General features: G+C 41.1%; 1 long non-coding RNA gene across 1 annotated transcript in view; it reads right to left on the reverse strand.

Moving 5' to 3' along the window:
* The window catches only part of LOC306642679, a 260,148-nt gene that overhangs the window by 130,029 nt on the left and 110,394 nt on the right, over nt 1-19,725 (reverse strand). Inside the window, exon 2 of the long non-coding RNA XR_013758600.1 lies at nt 5,872-5,942. This is a non-coding gene — a long non-coding RNA (uncharacterized lncRNA). The remainder of the gene's footprint in view (nt 1-5,871; nt 5,943-19,725) is intronic.

Here is a 19,725-nt window from a genome sequence, read left to right on the forward strand (position 1 = left end):
GATTGCCATCTGGAAAAAGAAGATGAAAAGAACTTACAGACAATACTATTGGTCCACAGAAAACCATTCTAGAATTAACTTTGTCCAGTCAGGGACTCCAGTGTCCCAATAAATGTTTATTTTTGGAAGAAAAATTGAAGGAAGGGGAGGGAAAAACAAAGAAATGGCCCAGCTGACAAAATAATCCAGGAGAAAGAACCTCTAAACCTAGGATTAATGCATTCATTCATTCATCTGCTTATTTAACAAGTGGAAGAAATATAGATAATAATTAAGTAAATGTACAATGTACTGACAGGTGACTGAAAGTGCTATGAATAGGGTGAAGTAGGGTATGGAGACACAGGGAAGAGTCTGCCATCTTGGATAGGCAGTGGGTCAGGTGTCTCTGAGAAGAGGCTGTTTGAGCAGAGATTTGAATGAAGTAAACCATGTGGCTACCAGAAGAAGAGTTTTCTAAGCAAAGGAAAGAACAGACCTGTGGCAAAAGCCCTGACATGGAAATGCACTTAGGAGTTGAAACATCAAGAGGCAAAGAAGAGAGAATGTCCTCATGGAGTTTAGAAAAACATAGCAGAGGAATAATGTCAGTGTTTCTTCCAGAAAACACACCTAACAGTTATGTAATTCCACACAAACAGTCCTGGATCTTTAAAGCAAAAACAGAATCTTCTTATTTATAGACAGGGTAGGAGTCCACACATGTGGTATGAGGTCAATAACACTGACCAATTGCCCTCTGACCAAAAAAAAAAAAAAAAAAATACTTTCAGGGCTTGGGGTGTAGCTCAGTGGTAGAGTGTGCACCTGCAAAGCCCTGAGTTCAATCTTCAACACCAAATAAAGAAAAGAAAGGAAAAGAAAATAGTTTCACTCACACCCATTGATCCATGGATTTCCTGCAATAGGAACAAACCCTTGGAGTCCGTATTTTGAGGCGAGTTTCAAAACACAAAATGCTTTGGAAAGATAATGCAGAGATTTGAATTCATACCAAGATAAAAATAACTATTAACTGATACTGCTGTGATGAGTATAGGTTTTCTGAATTCAGGGACGGCCGAGGCATTGAAAAAAATTAAACACACAGAACATAAAAGTTGGAAGTCCCCAATTCAGCTTTGACTGCTGTGCTATTTTCTCTCAGACAATTGCTGAACAGAAATATTCTTTCTCCCTAGAGAGAAGAAAGGCAGTTCTGTTAAGCTACCATAGCTTGTTAGAAATATCCCTCAGGGACATACAACTCCCTTTGGAGTCTAATTATATATTCACCCAGCAGTGTTATGATCTGAATTTAGTTATCTGAGAAATACCCAGAAAGGGTATTACCATTTGCAGATACCTGCACTAGGTAATCACACATTGTAAATTAATAAATTGACTCTGTTTTATATAATTCCAACAATGATGAATTTTGAAATAGGGTCAAAGACACAAACCTGAAACAGCCTAATGAACAGATGGAAACATTGCTGGACTTCAAATCCATAAACCCCCTTAGTTAAATATCACTCTTCTAAACCCTTTCCAAATTTGATAATTAAGGTATGTGGACCAGGGGTGGAAGAATCCATTCATTCCACACCAAAGAATGGTTAAGCAGATACTCTGAGCTAGATGCAGAACTTTTAAGGGAAAGTAGACCTGCCCCTCTTCACAGGAGGCCACTGGGTCTAGCAATTAAGCAGAGCTGGTATAACCAAGGCCCCCAAGGCTTTTAATATTCATGCTTGAGATTCCTAAATGTCACTATTTTCATTTTCTCTAAGGATCTGCTCTTTAGGGGTTGCTATCAGATCTTGGTTTCTGGAGCTTTGGCATCAAACTCCTTGCTCTAAATGAGTTGTCAAAGTGACCTTTTAATGACTTAACTATAAACCTGATAGCCACCTCTTCTGTTGGGGTGAGGGTAGGGAGGTTTGCACAGTAGCACAGGGCTTCCTGGGAGGAAAGTCACTGAGACCTCTCTGCTTTCTTAAGATCTAACTGGTGCTTTACAATGAGGGTTCCCCAGCTGAGGCCAGATGCCAGAAGGAAAAGGGGAAGTTCAGGATGGGAAGCTCATCAAAAGAAGGAAAGGTCAGTTCCAGACCTGTGGCCTAGATCCAAACATCCCGGACCTGATGTGTGTAGCAGAAGGCAGGATCCAAATATGACATCAAGTGATGCAGATACTTATATGGACCCAACTGATCTAGCAGTACAGTTATGACTGAGTAAACACCAAGGAGAAAGAGAGAGAGAGAGACAGACAGAAAGATAGACAAAGAGAGAGAGAGAGAGAGAGTTCTGCCCATCACTAAGAACCTTGAGTTTTCAGGTCCCTGGCAAAACATGAAGAAGTTCCCATTTAAAAAAAAAAAAAATGTTCAAAGTCATCCTGAGAATCACATTTCAGTATCTCAGCATCAATCATCTGCTCCACTCCCCAGGAAAGTGTATGCCACCGCCTCTAGCAGGCTTCACCCTCCAAAACTCCCTGCACAACAGATAGCTGCAAGCCACAGCAATCAGCGAGGGCTAAGTTGAGCAAAAGGAAAGTTGTTGGAAGAATGCCAAGTAGCATGTAAACTCCACAGGACAACTAAAGAACTGGGCTTAGAGAATGGTCAGGAGCCCATTAGGAGGAGCAGCAGAAAGAATGGCTCCAGAACAGGGCCACTGGCCCTGCTTATATGGAGCACTCAAGGCCAAGGGTGCTGTGGACTCTGAGCACCAGAGGGCATCATTTCTCACCTAGCCCTGCATTGTGCATTGCTCCCTGGAGATCTGCAGCCCCAGGCTGGATGGCCTGTCCCTCACTTAAGCTGTCAAGTGCCAGAGAAAAGAGGCTTTCCTAGCCTCAGACTGTGTGGCGAGAAGGACCCTGCCTCCCTCCACACTCCACCCTTCTCCTCCTGCCCCTGTAAGACTCACCATGGAGGAAGCTTTGAAACTAGGAAGTAGGTGCAGTTTGGGGCAGTTGAGAAATGACACTTGTATGATCACTGATGTTGCAAGCCAGGAAAGGAGTAACAAAAAGAAACTGGAGAAACACCCGATGGACCATTGATTTCAAAATCCACACCATTTATCCAGAGCCTCTTTAAATGCAGTCATGCGTCACTAAACAACAGGGATAAGTTCTGAACTGTGTTGTTAAGTGATTTGTCACTGTGCAAACATCACAAAATATCCTTGACATCACTGCCACATCACTAGTGATATAATCTTATGGAACCGCCACTTTATATGTGGTCCGCTGTTGATGGAATTGCCTTTATGAGGCATGACCGTATGTAAAGATGCTGCAATGAAAAGAATGGTTTCAATTTTGAGAAGAATCCTGAGAATAATACTCCTTGTCCTACTGTAAGAGACACCTCTATGGGGGAGGAAAAGAAAAAGAGTCCTACCTCTTTTATTGAACAGAGGCATTGTAAGGTTTTTGAGAAATAGAATATCAAAAGCACGTCTCAATAGCACCTCAAAATTAAGTCAAACGAATGTGATTGTATAACAACATGTTAACTATGAGTCAAGTTTATTATATAGTAAAGTTTATTTTTAATATAGCATAGGTATATTTTTAGTACATTAGTGCCTGTTTTATAATCCATATACACAGTACATTTATGCCTATTTTATGACCTCTAACATAATTTTACAACTTACATGATTATAAAGGTTTATAGATGTTGTGGTTTTACATGTATTTTATATTCTTAGTGGTCCATAATTTCTTTGAAACAAGAGTGTAACCTCCAAAGCATTTAAGATTGACCCTACCTTCTGTAATAATTTGCTTTACAACATAGTGTCCAGGACACAGAGCAAAAACCGAGTCCTGGCTATATGCCACAGATACTTTTGTATAAAATTTAACTTATTATCATATTAAAATGGTTAGGATTTTTGGCTGGTTTTCCTTGAACCTATAACTTTACAAAATTATACACCTATGGGAGTTTTCCAGTTTGCATTTTCCAAAATAACATATCTTACTACAGTTTTAGAACTGTGATGGACATGTATGCTGACCAATATAGAAAGAGGTCATGACAAATGTGTACAAGATGGTGAGTGGAGGACAGGCTGAGGCTCTGCTGCTCACGTGGATCAATAGTTCATTCCAAAACTGATGGCAAGGGCACGTTTCGAGTTGACCTTTTCCCAACCTCGCTTGCTCATTACACACACCCCAAATGCCCACCTCCTGATGATTCTGTAGGAGCTTGCTCTTCCACTCTGCCCATTCTGTGTCTTTGGCATGAGTTGATGATAGAAATAATTCCAAAATATAAATCAAACTCATGGAATAAAAGAATGATTTGCATTTTCATGATTGCAGTCATCTAAATGTCTATAGTACTGTCATGCTGGGCCACTATACAATACCTGTGTCACCCCAAGATGCCTGGGTTGAAGTCCTGTCCTCCGCATCATGTGACTATTTGGAGACAGCAACCTGCCTTTCAAGAGTTAAGTAAGGTCAAGTTCCAGAGGCTGCCCACGTTTCCTGGCTTCTGGTTTCCTCCCTCCATCTCCAATGCTAACAGGGTCACACGCTGCTTTCTTCATCACTTTTCTCTTGGACAACAGCTGGGACAGTTTCTCTGCTTATAAGGCCTCTGTGATTAAAGCCAGCAGGATGATCAGGATGATTTTATTTTTAGGTGAGCTGGTTAGAAACCTTAACTCCATTTGCTACTCTAATTCCCCTCTGCCATCTAATTTAATCTACTCACAGTTTCTGGAGATAAAGATGGGGACACCTTTGGTTCACCTCAGGGGGGCAGGGACACTTTGGTGCCTGATGGTCAGTCCTCTCCTTCAGGCCCAGATCTACCTATCCAGTTTCATGAACTTCTGCACCTCAGACTCTCTAGAATTAAGCTCCTGAACTTCCTTCCCCAAACTAACCCAGGGATCCTACAGAGTTCTATCTACCCTCCTGCCGTAACCTAAAACCTAGGCAACTCTGACTTTGCTTCCTTCTCCACTCTGCCCATATCCAGTCATCATGGCCTTAGTGACTTGTTAAAAATTTGTGGTAGTAATAATCAATGTTGTTGAAGATGTGGGAAAAAATGTTCACTCATACATGGCTGGTGGGACTGCAAACTGGTACAACCACTCTGGAAAACAGTATGGAGATTCCTCAGAAAACTAGGAGTGGAACCACTATTTGACCCAGTTATCCCATTCCTCAGTATATACCCAAAGAAGTTAAAATCAGCATTCTACAGTGACACAGTCACATCAAGGTTTATAGCAGCTCAATTCACAATAGCTAAGGTATGGAACCAACCTAGGTGCCCTTCAACAGATGATGGATAAAGAAAATGAGGTATATATACACAATGGAATATTACTCAGTCATAAAAAAGAATGACTTTATGACATTTGCCAGTAAATGGATGGATCTGGAGACTATCATGCTAAGTGAGATAAGCCAGTCCTCCAAAAACCAAAGGCTGAATGTTCTCTCTGATGGGTGGATGCTAACACATAACAAGTGCAGGGGTTGGAGAATGAAAGTTCAGTGGACAAAAGAAATGAAGTGAAGGACGGGGACACAGAAAAAGGAAAGACAATGGAATGAATTTGGCATAACTTTCCTATGAACATATAGAATACACCACAGTGAATCTCACCATCACGTACAACCACAAGACTGGGATCTTAATTAGAATAAGGTACACTCCATGTATACATACATATGCCAAAATATGCTCTACTACCATGTATAACTAAAAAGAATTTTAAGAATTTTCTGGTAAAAACTATGTAACATAAAATTTATGTTAAGGAACTGTCTTTTTGCAACTTTTGTCAAATCCATCCACATTTGCACACATCACCAGTCACCCCCATAGCGTCTCTTACCTGGACTCTTACCATCTCTTACAGTTTAGCTTCCCTCTGACATTCCATAGCCATTCTTTTCTCCTTCTAATCTGTAATTCAAACATCAGAAAAATGATTTTTTCAAAATATACATAATGTCCTTCTCCCCGCCACACGGTCTTTAATAAGGCTGTAAAAGACCTGTATGATTAGCATCTTTCTCATTTTACCCACCACCCTGACCCTTTGTTCACCATCTGGCCAAGTCTTCATCTTTAGTCTTCAGAGGCCCCCGGCTTCTTTTTGCCTCTGGGTCTTCTTGTAAACTCTTCCATCTACCTTGGACTGCTCCTCACTCTCCAATTTCCTAGATAAACTTGACATCTTCAGGGCTTTGCCCAACATCACTACCTCCAGGAAGCCTTCCCTGTGCCCTCCAGACCAGGGCAGCTGGTGTCATGGATTCGTTCGACCCACCCAGGAAGGACCTTAAAAAGAAAAGAAATTCTGACACATGCTACAACCTGGATGAACCTTGCAACGTGAAAGAAGCCAGTCAGAGAAGGACAGAGACTGCATGGTTCCACCAATGTGAAATATCTAGAAGAGGAAAATTCACAGAAATTTATAGACAATAGATTAAAAGTGATCAAGGGCTGAAAAAGAGGAGAACGAGGAGCTATTAATTTTAAATGATCTGGAATTTCTGTTGGGAATGATGTAAATGTTTTGGAAATTGTGACATTGATTGTACAATGCTGTGAAGATAATTAATGCCACACAATCATACAATTCAAATGGGAAATTTTATGTTCCATACATATTTCACCACACTTAGAGAGAGAGAAATGGTAGCATGGAAGAGTACAAAGAGAAGCAGTTTCCTGATACTATCTATTTTTAAATGTTAAAAATCAAATTGTATTATATATATAGTATAATGATTGCTACAATAAATTAATAAATACACCCTAATCACACCAGCTACCTTGTGTGTGCGTATGTGCAACAGTGCTTCAGATCTACTCCCTGCCAGGTGCAGTAGTGTGTGCCTGTGATCCCAGTAGTCAGGAGGCTGAGGCAGGAGGACCTGGAGTTCAAAGTCAGCCTCAGCAACAGTGAGGCTGTAAGCAACTCAGTGAGACCCTGTCTCTAAATAAGATACAAAATAGGGCTGGGATGTGGCTCAGTGATTGAATGCCCTTGAGTTCAATTCCCGGTACCAAAAAAAAAAAAAAAAAAAACTAATTAGAGATCAATTTGGTTCCTGGCTGCGGTCTGCAGCTTCCTTATCTTACATGAAAATAGTGAAAACAGGAAGACTTGAACTGGAATATGAGAACAGAAACTAGGCTCAGAAAATCACTAGCCAGGAGTGCTATCCTCACGGAAGTGTTGCCTTCTTTTGAAGAAGGAGCATTAGGGGGGAAAAAAGAAAAAAGCCCCATGTGCTTCAACTATGACTTTCTTGTAAATGTTCCTTTTATTAGGCAGTAGTCCATTAAATCAGATTTAATTAAAGTTGATTTGATTGATGAACTAAGGCTTCATAGTCTCTCCTAAGATAACATACGTTTGTGTCATTGATCCAAAAACCCTTGGATTTTGGCAACCATGTGGCAAAATGATTTATTTCCTCAGTAAAACCAGGCAATACTATTGATCTAAAGAAACATCGCTTCAGTCATTCCTACGTGGTAGAGGTTCTTAACTGTTATTAAATCAGCTGTTCATGGGCTGACATATCACAAATTGAAACTCCATACACAAATCACATGGCTGAACTTGAAAAACCAAACCTGTTTTTATTGCACAGTGGAAATGAAATTTCATTCTGCAGAGGTTATCACATGGAAAGAATAAAAAATGCAAAACACCCCTCCTTTTAAAAATAATAAATGGCATAAATCATGTCGACAGCTGACCATTACACTGTGACATTCCTATGAGTTTTGCACTAATAAGGAGCTGAATTAGATTAATTACTGTGCTTTCTCCTAAGCATTTAATTAATTTAGCTCTTCACATTTCTGAGCAAAATGCTTTGCAAATATTAACTACCCGATTCTTATCACCAAAAAACATTTCCTTTCCACCTCTTTGCACTTGGGGCTTTGCTAAGCACTCCCTAACCAATTCAAACTGATGGATTATATAATCTAAAAATGCATTTTTCCTATTAAAAAGACAACCTGAAACTTGTTTATTTAAGTGCCAAGCAGCACTGACTTTTTCTGGAAGTTGGATTATTGCTGGTTATAAAAATGTGGGGAGGTCTTATTTCATACAAAAGATGCATCTCACCAGACATTGTATAATTTGAACTTGCATAATTCAAGAGTGATTTTCTCAAGGGAATAAATGTAAAATAAGCCAGATGCATTCTCAGATCACGTTTTCAAGTTGTAACACATTTTTGCTTTAAAGCTTCTTTTCCTTTTCCCAGCATTATATCTAATATTTTGCAAAGTGCTATCTCCCATATTAACAGCACCAGGTTGCTGTGTGGTGTTTTCCCTTCATCTCACCACATACAACTTCCCTTCAACAGCTATTGATCTAGGGGGACGTTCTTTAGTGTGAGCACCTATATGGCTACTTTGGGCATACTTGAATGATATTGTCATGGGTTGTGTAAATATTTTACCTAGTAATAGCAGATGCTGAAATTATAACAGTATAGTCCTAAAAAATCATTTGCAGGAGTCCCATCGTATGCAAAAGCACATGGTTTAGAGAATCCTACAAAACCAGATTGGTATTTCTGTTTACCAGCTAAAGTGGTACAGCACGTTATAAAACCTGTTAAGGTCAGGCTCTGGCATCTCTCTGTAGCCAGTAGAGTTAGTTGCTACCCCAACTTCCCCCCCCCCCAGTATTGGGATCAAATCCAGGAGGTCACATATGGTAGGCAAGCCCTCTACCACCAAACACCATCCCCAGTCTTTTTTTATTTTATTTTGGGACAGAGTCCCACTAGGTTGCTGAGGCGCAGCCCTTCTTTCATCGGATATGGTTGTTCCTGAATAAGATGCTTGGAACCACCACGACCCCTGTTGATACCGACCAAAGGATGAGGCCAACCAACACTCACAAGAAGCAGAGGCAAAAGCACCCCGGAGATGTGGAACCTGGGATCCCTAGACCCCTCATATCATGAGGTTGCTGGTTCATCTTTAAGCAAGTTTAAGTGTTCTGTTCCTTCAGCCTCCAGATCTAGGTCCTTCCGAGTTTGTGACTTCATGCTCTTTGGGAAAAAGCGTATGTCCTCTCAGTTTCCTGGAGAGTAGCTGCACAGACAGAAAGCCTGGAGAATAGTCCCACACCCAGACCTCAGCAGTATACTGCAGCACATCTCCTTTTTTTTTTTTTTTAACTTTGTGTGTGTGTGTGTGTGTGTGTGTGTGTGTGTGTGTGTGTGTGGTGCTGGGGATTGAACCCAGGGCCTTGTGCTTACACGGCTAGCACTCTACCAACTGAGCTATCTCCCCAGCCCCACATCACCTCTTTGAAACAAAATAAGAAAGTAGTATATTTAAACACATTGGGATAAGAGTATATGAGAAAAGAAAAACTCTGAACTAAAGTACACATATGAGGGAAAAAAGAGCAGACTTAACCCAATGCAAAATTAAACCTATCTAGAGCAAACATGGAAAATTCAGAGAATCCAACAGGAAAGAAATTTAATAAGGCAATTCCATTTTCTATTTGCCAGTCCATTTTCTTGAGAATTAATTTTTTAATTAATTAATTTATTTATTTATTTATTTATATTGGGGATTGAGTCCATTGGGACTCTACACTGAGTTACATCCCCAGCCCTTTTTATTTTGAGATAAGGTCTCACAGAGCCTCAAACTTGTGTTCCTCCCACCTCAGCCTGCTGAATAGCTAGGATTACAGGCCTGCCCCACTGCGCCTAGTCGGAGTTAACTTTCAAAAGAAGATATTCCAACTCACCGAACTATCCAACTTTGATCTTGATCTTTGTCCTTGATCTCAGAAAATTCCTTGATTCTTCCTCTATGACATGGCAAGGGTAGTCTTTCAGATGTTTAGCTGGGGTAGAAACAATGAATATGGGCAACTTTCAAGAAGTTTAGGTCTAAACAATAGCAGAAAGACAGAAGGGGTGGTGGATGGTAAGTGGGGTTAAAGAAGGGTTTGCTGAAATGGAAAATAATAGAATATAGTTGAATCCTCACAGAAATGATCCATTAAGAAGGGAAGAAAAGATATTTCTGGAGGAACTACACTGAATTGTCACTCACAAGAGAGAAACAGCACAATGACGGATGTCCAGCCACCCCTTCTCTGTGTCTTCACCTCATGGGAAAGCGCAGAACGGAAGCTACTGCCCCATGCCTTCCTCACAGTAACTAATCAGCCTTTGCCACTGAAGCCTCCAGCCCCCTCTTGTGAACCGCCAAAGGTTTAGCATCCTTTCTTGTCCACATAGCCCCAAGGAATTACTTCTGAATTTCAAATCAGTTTCCTTCCTCTCTCCTTGGACATTTTTTTAAGGCACTAAATGTGGACATGCTACATGAAGGTCATCTGTCCAAGTTCTGAGATTCTGGGGCCCAGGACCAGTGCTCATTTCCTTTTTCTCCAGGCCATTAAGAAGTACCAGTGGCAGTAAATGAGGGGAAATGCAGAGAGATCTGTGGGGCTGAGAGTGCTGCTCTTAAGCTGGATACTCCACTCCCTATCCTGCCAGGGAGGGACTAAGGCATATCAGGTACCTGGAGATTTACTGCCTATCTGCATGGCCTGAAGAAATATCGAGTCCTGTGGCATCAGCCAATGGGAACCAGAGTCAAAAAGCCTTCAAAGAGCTGCCTTCCCAGGGAAGACTCTGGGAAAGGGATGTTGCAATAAAGCTCTTGGTACCCAATGAACAGATTCAGAAGATGCAAGGGACTCAGCACCATCTAGGGAGGAGGAAATCATTCCATACTACACTGACAAAGCAGGAATTGCAGAGATTACACCTGAAATCCTTGTTCAACTCCAGCACAGTTCCCTTCCCGTATCTCTGAGAAGAAACGGATTTGAGGTGGAGAAATCAGATTGTGTTTTAGTCCTGGCTGTGTTGCTACAGCTCAACAGAGGTGGGTGAGGGGATTAGGTCCCTTTCTCTGAGCCTGAGCTTCAGAGTCTGCAAATGATGCTCATCTCCACCTGCCTTTTCTGGGGTGGCTGCAAATAACAAATGAAGTATTACAGTCATTCCTGTAATGTATAAAGCTGCTCCCCCACCCATTCCGTCGCAGCCATTTTCCCCGCCTCCCAACCACTTGTCAGTCTGTGAACATCCTAGCTAGCTATTGGTTCATCAGTCAGCTTGCAAGTATCCTTCTCCCTGGTCCCTGTTAGCCCAGTGGAATTCAACCGCCATCTTTCCCTTCTTGCTTTTCTCTCCTACACACTTGCTTTTCCTCCTCCTTGCTTTCCACTCTCTCTAGTCCTTTCTTTTTCCTTTCTCTTTTCCTCTCATTTTCTCTCTTACCCTGCAGGGAGACACTCTGTTTGCTTAATAAATTCCCTTATGTGAGTTCCCATGTCCGGCCTGGTTTCTGTGGGATTCCTTACAATTCCCTAAAGAGTGAAGCATCCCATCTAGACATTTTTGGCCCTTTTGTGATTGGGGGTGGGGAGAACATATTATTCTTTATTCTTTCTTAAATAGAACAGCAAAGTTGGAGTTACCATTGCAACTGGAAATATACCAGTTTATTTTAAAATAAACAGAAAAAAATTTTTAACCCAAAACAATACACGAAAAGAGCAAACAACCCATTATTACACAACTAGAAAATTAACCTTTTCAAAACTAAAATTATGTGGGTGACCCCCCCTCCTTTTATGGTATCTTTTTCAATTGCTAATGTCACTTAAAAAAAAAAAAACAACAAACTAGGGTTTCAACCCTGTGGGCTTTACCACAGCTATATCATAGTCCTTTTTTAAATTTTTTTCCAAATTTCAAGAGAGGCTTGCACTAAGTTGCCCTGACTGCCATGAAACTTGTGATTCTCCTGCCTCAGCTTCCCGATCAGCTAGGATTCATGTGTGTGCCATAATACCTGGCCCCACATCTGTTGGGGGCTGTGCCATGTGGGCTGCACCAGGATGGCGCCTGGTGGCCAGCCGGAGGTTGTTTTGATCACATCGGCAGTGAGGAGGTGTCAATATAAGCACACCCAGGTGATTTATCATTGGCCGTATTCAATTAAATCCACGCACACAACGCGTGCACAGGTGTTCCCAAGTGCTCCTGTTCGGGCCTGCTTGTTTTAACCATTGCCGTGATAGGGCAGCTGGCTCCTCGCCTGATCTCAACTGGCGTGGCCCGCCCTCCGCCTCCTGGAGGGAATATAAGTGGGCAGTAGGCAGAAGGAAAGAAGAAGCAGCTAGCAGAGAGAGGAAGCAGCTAGCAGAGAGAAGCAGCAGCAAGCAGAAAGCAGCAGCAGTAGCAGAAGCAGTAGGCAGAAGGCAGCAGTTCGCAGAGCGGAGGACTAAGAACACACCTCTAGGTTGCAGATCACAGTATGCGGGACGCATCACTAAGAAACACCTCAGGTAGTACCTTTAGCATGCACCTCTAGTATGCACCTTTAGTTCACAGGATGCAGGACGCACCTCTAAGAAGAAGCAGCAAAACTCTAAGAAGAAATAGATCTCTGATAAGCGTAGAAGCCTATCTTTCTCTAAAACTTCCTCTATAAGCAAAGCCTATCTTTCTTCAAAGCTTTTCTTCCTCTAAAATCAAGCAAGCCTATCTTCCTCTATGGGCTAGAGAATAAGCAAGCAAGCAAGGAAGCAGCACAGAAATAGAAGTTTATTTCCAGTCCACCTCCGATAAATACCAGCCCAATTGTTGCTGCAGGCGGTAACAAATATCCGCGGGATTGTTGCCACAGGCAGTGAAACACATCTATCATTTTTATGCTACTTTTTTTTTAAAAAAAAATGTGCATACCTCAAATCCCAGAGACTTGGGAGACTGAGTCAGGAGGATGTGGCAAGTTCAAGATCAGTTTTAGTAACTTAGTGAAACCTGTCTCAAAATTAAAAAGTTTAAAGAAAAAAAAAAAAAAAGGCTAGGGATGAAGCTCAGTGGTAAAGCACCCCTGGTTCAATCCTTAACGTATCAAAAAAAAAAAAAAAAGAAAGAAAAGAAAAGAAAAACTGTATTCCAGAGAATTTTTACATATTGTATCATTCCCCAAAGCACTGTAATAGTTGCTTTCTGGCCCACTACTTGGATGTTCTCATGCTTTGCTAAAAATTTAGACTGTTTCAGAACATCAACATGTTAAACATTCTCCAAGTTCAGAATTTTTCATTTAGTCAAAAATCATAGTTTTGACTTTAAAATTCTAAAATTAAATAGTGTGCTATATATTGGTTAATAGTGTATTCCTGTACTCTTGAATCACCTACAATTTCAGGCCCAGAAGACCCAAGAGTAACAAATAACATCCCTGTCCTTACGAGATTTACATGCTAAACTCAAGGCAGGGTGGAGGAAAAAGAGATGATGAAAAGAAACACTGAACAAATGCAGAAAGAACAATCAGGTGATGAGAAGAGTTCTGGGAAGAAATACTAGGTCACGCCATGCCAGATACTAAAGTGACATTTATATAGAGGCCAGAAAATATGAAGGAATTCATGGGCACAAATGCGTGGGAGGGAAATAATATGAATACAGAGAGTATCAGGTGCAAGGACCTCGACCAAGGTGCTTACTTACAAGGTTGAGGGGACAAGAAGGCCAGGATAGCACGAGCAGAGTACTTGGCAAGAGAGAGCAGTCATGGCTGATATCAGCATGGAGATGGGGGTAAAGAGCGTGCAGAGTATTATGAGTTGTCGTCAGGATTTTGAGTGCTACTCTGAATAATAATGGGCACTTGGAAAGATTTTGAGCAGTTGACAGACATTATCAGACTTAAAATTTTTGAAATAACACTCTGGCTTCTGTGTTGAGAATAGATCATGATGAGAGAGGGTCAGAAGCAGAGATGTCAATTAGGAGACTCTTGCAACAAATCAGAGAGCAGAGAGCATGGGGACCAGGACCAGGGTGGCAATGGTGGAGACAGTGGGTCACCATCAAGTTCCAGATTTATTTGAAGTACTCTCTAGTGGGATTTACTGATGTTATACATGGAGTAGGAAAGGAAGAGGAGAATGAATATTTTTGCCTGACAATTAGAAGAACCAATTGAATTTTTGAAGATTGGCAAGAATAGGTTAGAGAGGGGGTGATGGATGAGAAGCAGGATTCCAGTTCTGGACACATTAGTTCTGAAGTAGCTATTAGATTTCTGTCTCAGCCAGCTATCGCTGAGTCACAGCTACCTCAAAACTCAGTAATTTGTAGGACATAAAAACACAATCCATAAAAGAAAAAAAAAATTAAAAGCTATTCAGAAGTCAAAATGGCAAGTCACAAAATAGGAGAAAAAACTCACAACACATTTATGAAACAAAGAACTTGTTTTTTGAGTCTATAAAGAATTCCTCAAGCTCAAGACTATGAAGACAAATTTCAATTTTAAATGGGATAAAATATTTGGACAGTCACAAAAAGAAGATGAACAAATGGCCAATAAGCAAATGAAAAGATATTCAACATCATTAGTCATGGGGGAAATGGAATTGAAACCACAATGGGATGCCTTTCCCACCCATTAGAATGGCTACAATGGAAAAAACACTGCTAATGCCAAGGGTTTGAGATCAGCAAGGTGCACACTGTCCAAACTCATTGACCTGTACACTTTCAATGGATGCAATTTATGCTACACAAATTAAGTCTAATATTCATTGTTTAAAAACTCAAAGGCTTAAAGTCATAGTGATTTATTATAGCTTGTGAGTCTGGGGGTTAAATGAAATCAGCTGTGTCAGACTGGGCCTCAACTAACCAGTGGGGCTCACTCATGTGCCTGGGAAGGATCTGCTCTAACCTGACTTAGCTAAGGCCATTTAGTTAGAAGCTCATCTTCCTCCTGACACAGAGGCTCATCTGACCTCATACTTCTCATGACAGCAGCAGAAACACAGGGGACAAGAAGTGGAAACACACTGTTGAGGACCAGGCTTGCAGCTTGCACACTGATAGAGTCTGGACACGCTGCCCCCATGGCACCACGGCATTTGAGAAAACAGCAGAAGCTGGAAAGCCACTCATCTTCCTCTCAAGGTAGGTTACAAAATCCAAGACCACTCCCTTTCTGACCTTCTCTTCTGCAGCAGGCCAAAAGTCCCTTATTCAAGAGGTGCCCTCCTTCTGCCCAGAGAAAAGAAATATCCTTAACTCTGAAGACACGGGAATGCAGAGAAGGATCTGAACACAGAGTCAAGGTTTCCCCCACTTGATCACCGTCAGGTTACACCTTTTTGTCCTTCAATCCTATTTCTCTATGGCTAGCCACTCTCATCAAACCTAGGCATAAAGATACACAAGTGTGCCCCTGTCAATTTTGAAGGTACTGTGGAGTCACACAAAACTTGCATTAAATGTGTGTCTTTTCTCTTGTTAATCTTTCAGTAGGGAGACCTCAGACATGAACTTTAGCATCATTTCTTTCCTCTACAATACCATGAATCTTGCCTCCTCCTATGGGTATGAGTAAGTCCAGAGACTGCGGCGTGGCAAGCAGAACAGACTCTGCCTGCTCAGAAAGAGGGAGTGTAAAATCACATGGCAAAGGCTGTGGACATAGTGCAGTCCACCTCAAATGGACACAGACAACCTGAAGTCTCACAGAGACAGTGGGAAATGCATGTCTGGGCTAAACACACCCATGTGCTGGCTGTCAGAATGAAGAGAAAGGTATTTGAGACCATGAGATTAGATGAATCACCTAGAGAATGAATGTTGACAAAGATGAGAAGAGAGTCAAGGTTGGGAATTTAAAGAACCAACTGTGGATACAGAAGTAGGGTGCGGGCAGCGTAGGTGAAGAATCAGGAGAGGGTAACATTCTAGAAGACAATCAAGGAACTGTTTTAAAAAGGAGGAATGGTCAGTTATAAAGTAAATGGAACTGTAACTGCCTGGATCTTCTTGTGTAGTCATTTCATTGATGGGTACAACTAGGTTGTAGTTAGAATCTGAGGATCTAAGACAGAAAATGTGCCTGCTGCTCATGCCGGGCCTACTTACAGGTGCATAAGTGAACCAGCTGAAATTAGCTGAGCTCACACTAAACTAAAGCTTTTGCTACATTCATTCCTTTATAGATGCCAGGGTCATTTTCAACATTAGCAAGATCTATCGTCTAATTATTTATGTCCTGAGTATTTATTGGAGGCCTACTTTTGTCATACACTATTCTAAGCATTGAGGAAATAAGTGGGTTTCCATCTGTCATAGAATTTACATTTCAGCAGAAGAAATAAAAAAGATAATGAGTACACATATAAACTGGCAAGTAATTTCTTACAGTGGTGAATATTATAATGATGATGAAGCATGTCATGAAGTGACAGCAGGAGGGTGACTTGGGGAAATATTTTTATTGTTTGGGTTAGGAAGACATCTCTGAGGAGGTGATAGCTGGCTCAGATCTAAATTAACCAAACTAGTCAGATCCTCAGTAAGCTTCATTATAGCTTTTTGACCCTCCATGGCCTTGTCCCCTGTCTTCCTCATCTCCTCAAAATAGCCTTCTGAGAGCTGTAAGTAAAAGAATGGGGACACCCAGAGACATCTACCAGATGGTTGCCAGATCATGGGTCCTCAAATCTCATCTCCTCTGGCCAAAGAAGAGCCCTTTTATAGAACTGGACCTAGTCAAAGCTATTCAAAAACCAGAAAGAGTTCCTTTGACTCAGAACCTCTGCTTCTTTATGGCAGAAAGAAAAGAAACTAAATGCAGAAGGGAAAATCATCAGGGCTCCAGAGCCCCTCCAGTGGTCATGACCTCCCCTCTTTCTATAAGAGATAACAAAATGAGGTGCCCAGGAAGATACATACAACATCTTCCTCTGACCCATCAGCAAGCTTGGGTGGTAGGAATGGCTATTGGAAAGAAGCCACTAGCTCAGAGGGATGAAGGAACTTACCCAAGGTCACCCAGTTAGTAAGTGACAACACCAGAACATGAACCAAAGGCGGTTCCCAAGCCCCTGTTCTTTCAACTAAGTGATTATGCCAGGCTGCCACACTGGACATTAGGAAAGTATAAACCATTAGAAGGTATAGGGCAGAACTGACTCGTTTGTAAAATTCTTCTAAGGGGAGAAAAGAGAGGGAGAGCGAAATCAATAATGCCATGTTGTATTTTTAGTGATGGGCAGCAAGAAGAGTACACACCAATTTACAGAAAAGGAAAGGTGTGTATTCCCCAGGGCTGGAAAGTTGTTAGACATTAATAGCAAGAAAATTGTTAGGAAGTTGACAAGAAGTAAAGGCAGTGTCCTTGCTTTCTCCCCTGCAAAAGCCATGTTGGAGGAAATATGGGTGAGAACACAGGACTGGAAATTGAAGGGGATTTGGGATGTGGGGGAAACGATGATGGGGAGGAGAACATGAGAAAGTTAAAAAGAAAGCAACGTGAAACGGAAGAATTTCAGGGCACACAGGCAAATAAGCTCAGTTATCATAAGAAAAACAGGGTGGTTAATTAACAAGGGGGATAAAAATGGCCTGCAGATAATATTTATCATCCTTCTTGGTTTTCCTGTGGCTTTATTTGTGCCCATCTGTCAGCTCAATCTTTTCCAAGTGTCTGTTGCCTCATATCCAGGCCATTAATTTATTGAAATATTACTGGAATTAGATTGCTTTTGGCTTTTCTGTTGTATTGTTTTTAACTTTTTGAAGAATTTGTATTTATTTGTTTGCTTCTTGGTGATTAAATTTGGCAAGAGGTGACTGACCTGGAAGCATAGTCTTCCCAGTCCATAAAAAAAAGGAAAACAGAGGAATCATTTTCATTGAGAGGCATAGCCATCTACATTTGCAAACCACTTTTGCCAAATGCATTTGTACACAGACCCCTCTTTCCCTGGAGTGAGAAAACTAAACCTGAAACATTCTGACAAGAACAAAGAAAGCAATTGCAATGCTGTATTTATTTGCCTTAGCAAAGAACAGAGCTAAATGGATCATTCTTATTAACACATCCAGGCTAAATTTTAATAAGAACCCAAGAGCATCCACTAAGAAATAAGTAGGTAATGAATTCAGATTATACCGATCTTTATTTTGAAAATGGGAATAAAGAGCTTTCCTGTCAAGTCAGTCACTGGCTGATACGAGTCTGTTTTTAGCCAGTGACCACCAAAGAAGATAAGTCTGACATTTTTAATGTCACATAATGTCTTGAATCACAATTGCCTGTAGAAGCAATTCAGTAAAGGCCTAAGCCTCATTTGATGGCTTCAGCTTCCCAAGACTCCCCCAAAGAGCAGACAGGCCACCCAAATCCCCCACTTGTCAAACCAGCTCCCTCCTCAGGAGGATTTGTGAGGCTTTGTTTCAAGGACTACCACCCAGACTGGTTGGCTGAAAGTGCAAGCTGCCTATTATTTCTCCTTCATTTCCCAGGACGTCTGAGTGAGAGAGTTCCGCACCTCCTGATGGGCACAAATCCCAGCCTTATGACATTTCCTTCTCACCCTGAGCAACGTTTTAACCAGAGAATCCCAGCTGCTCCTCACCCTCCCAGTTCACTTGCTGGCAGTCTGGTGTGCAAGACAGATGGGGAGAGATGGAAAGCTGGGAGAACCAAATCGCTTTGGGAGGCTTGGTTTGCCGAAAAGCAAAAACTGAAGGGAGGGAAACAAGGTTTTAAAAGCTAAAGGACAGAGGATTAGACAATTAGTTTCCACAAATTAGAATACAAGTGATAAAAAGTAGTGGGATCACTTGCACTAATCTCCAGGATATACAAAGAACTAAAAAAAAAAAAAACAAAAAACAAAACAAAAAAAAAACACCCCCTCCCCCCCAAAAAACACAAAAAACCTCAATCAATAAATGGGCAAAGGAACTGAACAGGCACTTCACAGAACAAGAAATATGATTGGTCAACAAATATATGAACAAATGTTCAACATCTCTAGCAGTTAGAGAAATATAAATTAAAATTATACCAGGATTTCATCTCACTCCAGTCAGAATGGCAATTATCAAGAATACAAGTACCAATAATGCTGGCAAGGATGTGGGAGAAAGGGTGCATTCATACATTGCTGGTGGGACTGCAAATTGATGCAACCACTCTGGGAAGCTATATGGAGACTCCTCAAAACTTGAAATGGAACTACCATTTCATCCAGTTATCCCACTCCCCAGCATATACCCAAAGGACTTAAAATCAGCATACTACTGTGACACAGTCATATCAATGTTCAGAACAGCTCAACTCACAATAGCTAAACTATGGAACCAACCTAGATGCTCTTCCACAGATGAATGGATAAAGAAAATGTGGTAGATATACACAATGGAATATTGCTCAGCCATAAAGAAGAATGAAATTATGGCATTTGCTGGTAAATGGATGGAACTGAGAATATCATGCTAAGTGAAATAAGCCAATCCCCAAAACACAAAGACTGAATGTTTCTGATATGCATCTGATGTATCTGATGCTAACACACAAACAAAAAGGCTGGTGGGTGGAGGGGTGCGAATGTGATAAGAACAGAAGTTCATTGGATTAGACAAAAGGGAATGAAGGGAAGGGAGGGGAGATGGGATTAGGAAAGACAGTGGAATGAATCAGACATTACTCTCCTATGTTCATATATTATTCAGGACCAGTGTAACTCCACATTATGTACAACCACAAGAATTGGAAGTTATATTTCACATATGTATGTCAAAATACACTCTGTCAAAATAAAAAGAATATAAAA

The sequence above is a fragment of the Sciurus vulgaris genome (genome assembly GCF_902686455.1).
Source record: "Sciurus vulgaris genome assembly, chromosome: 13".
NCBI lineage: Eukaryota > Metazoa > Chordata > Mammalia > Rodentia > Sciuridae > Sciurus > Sciurus vulgaris.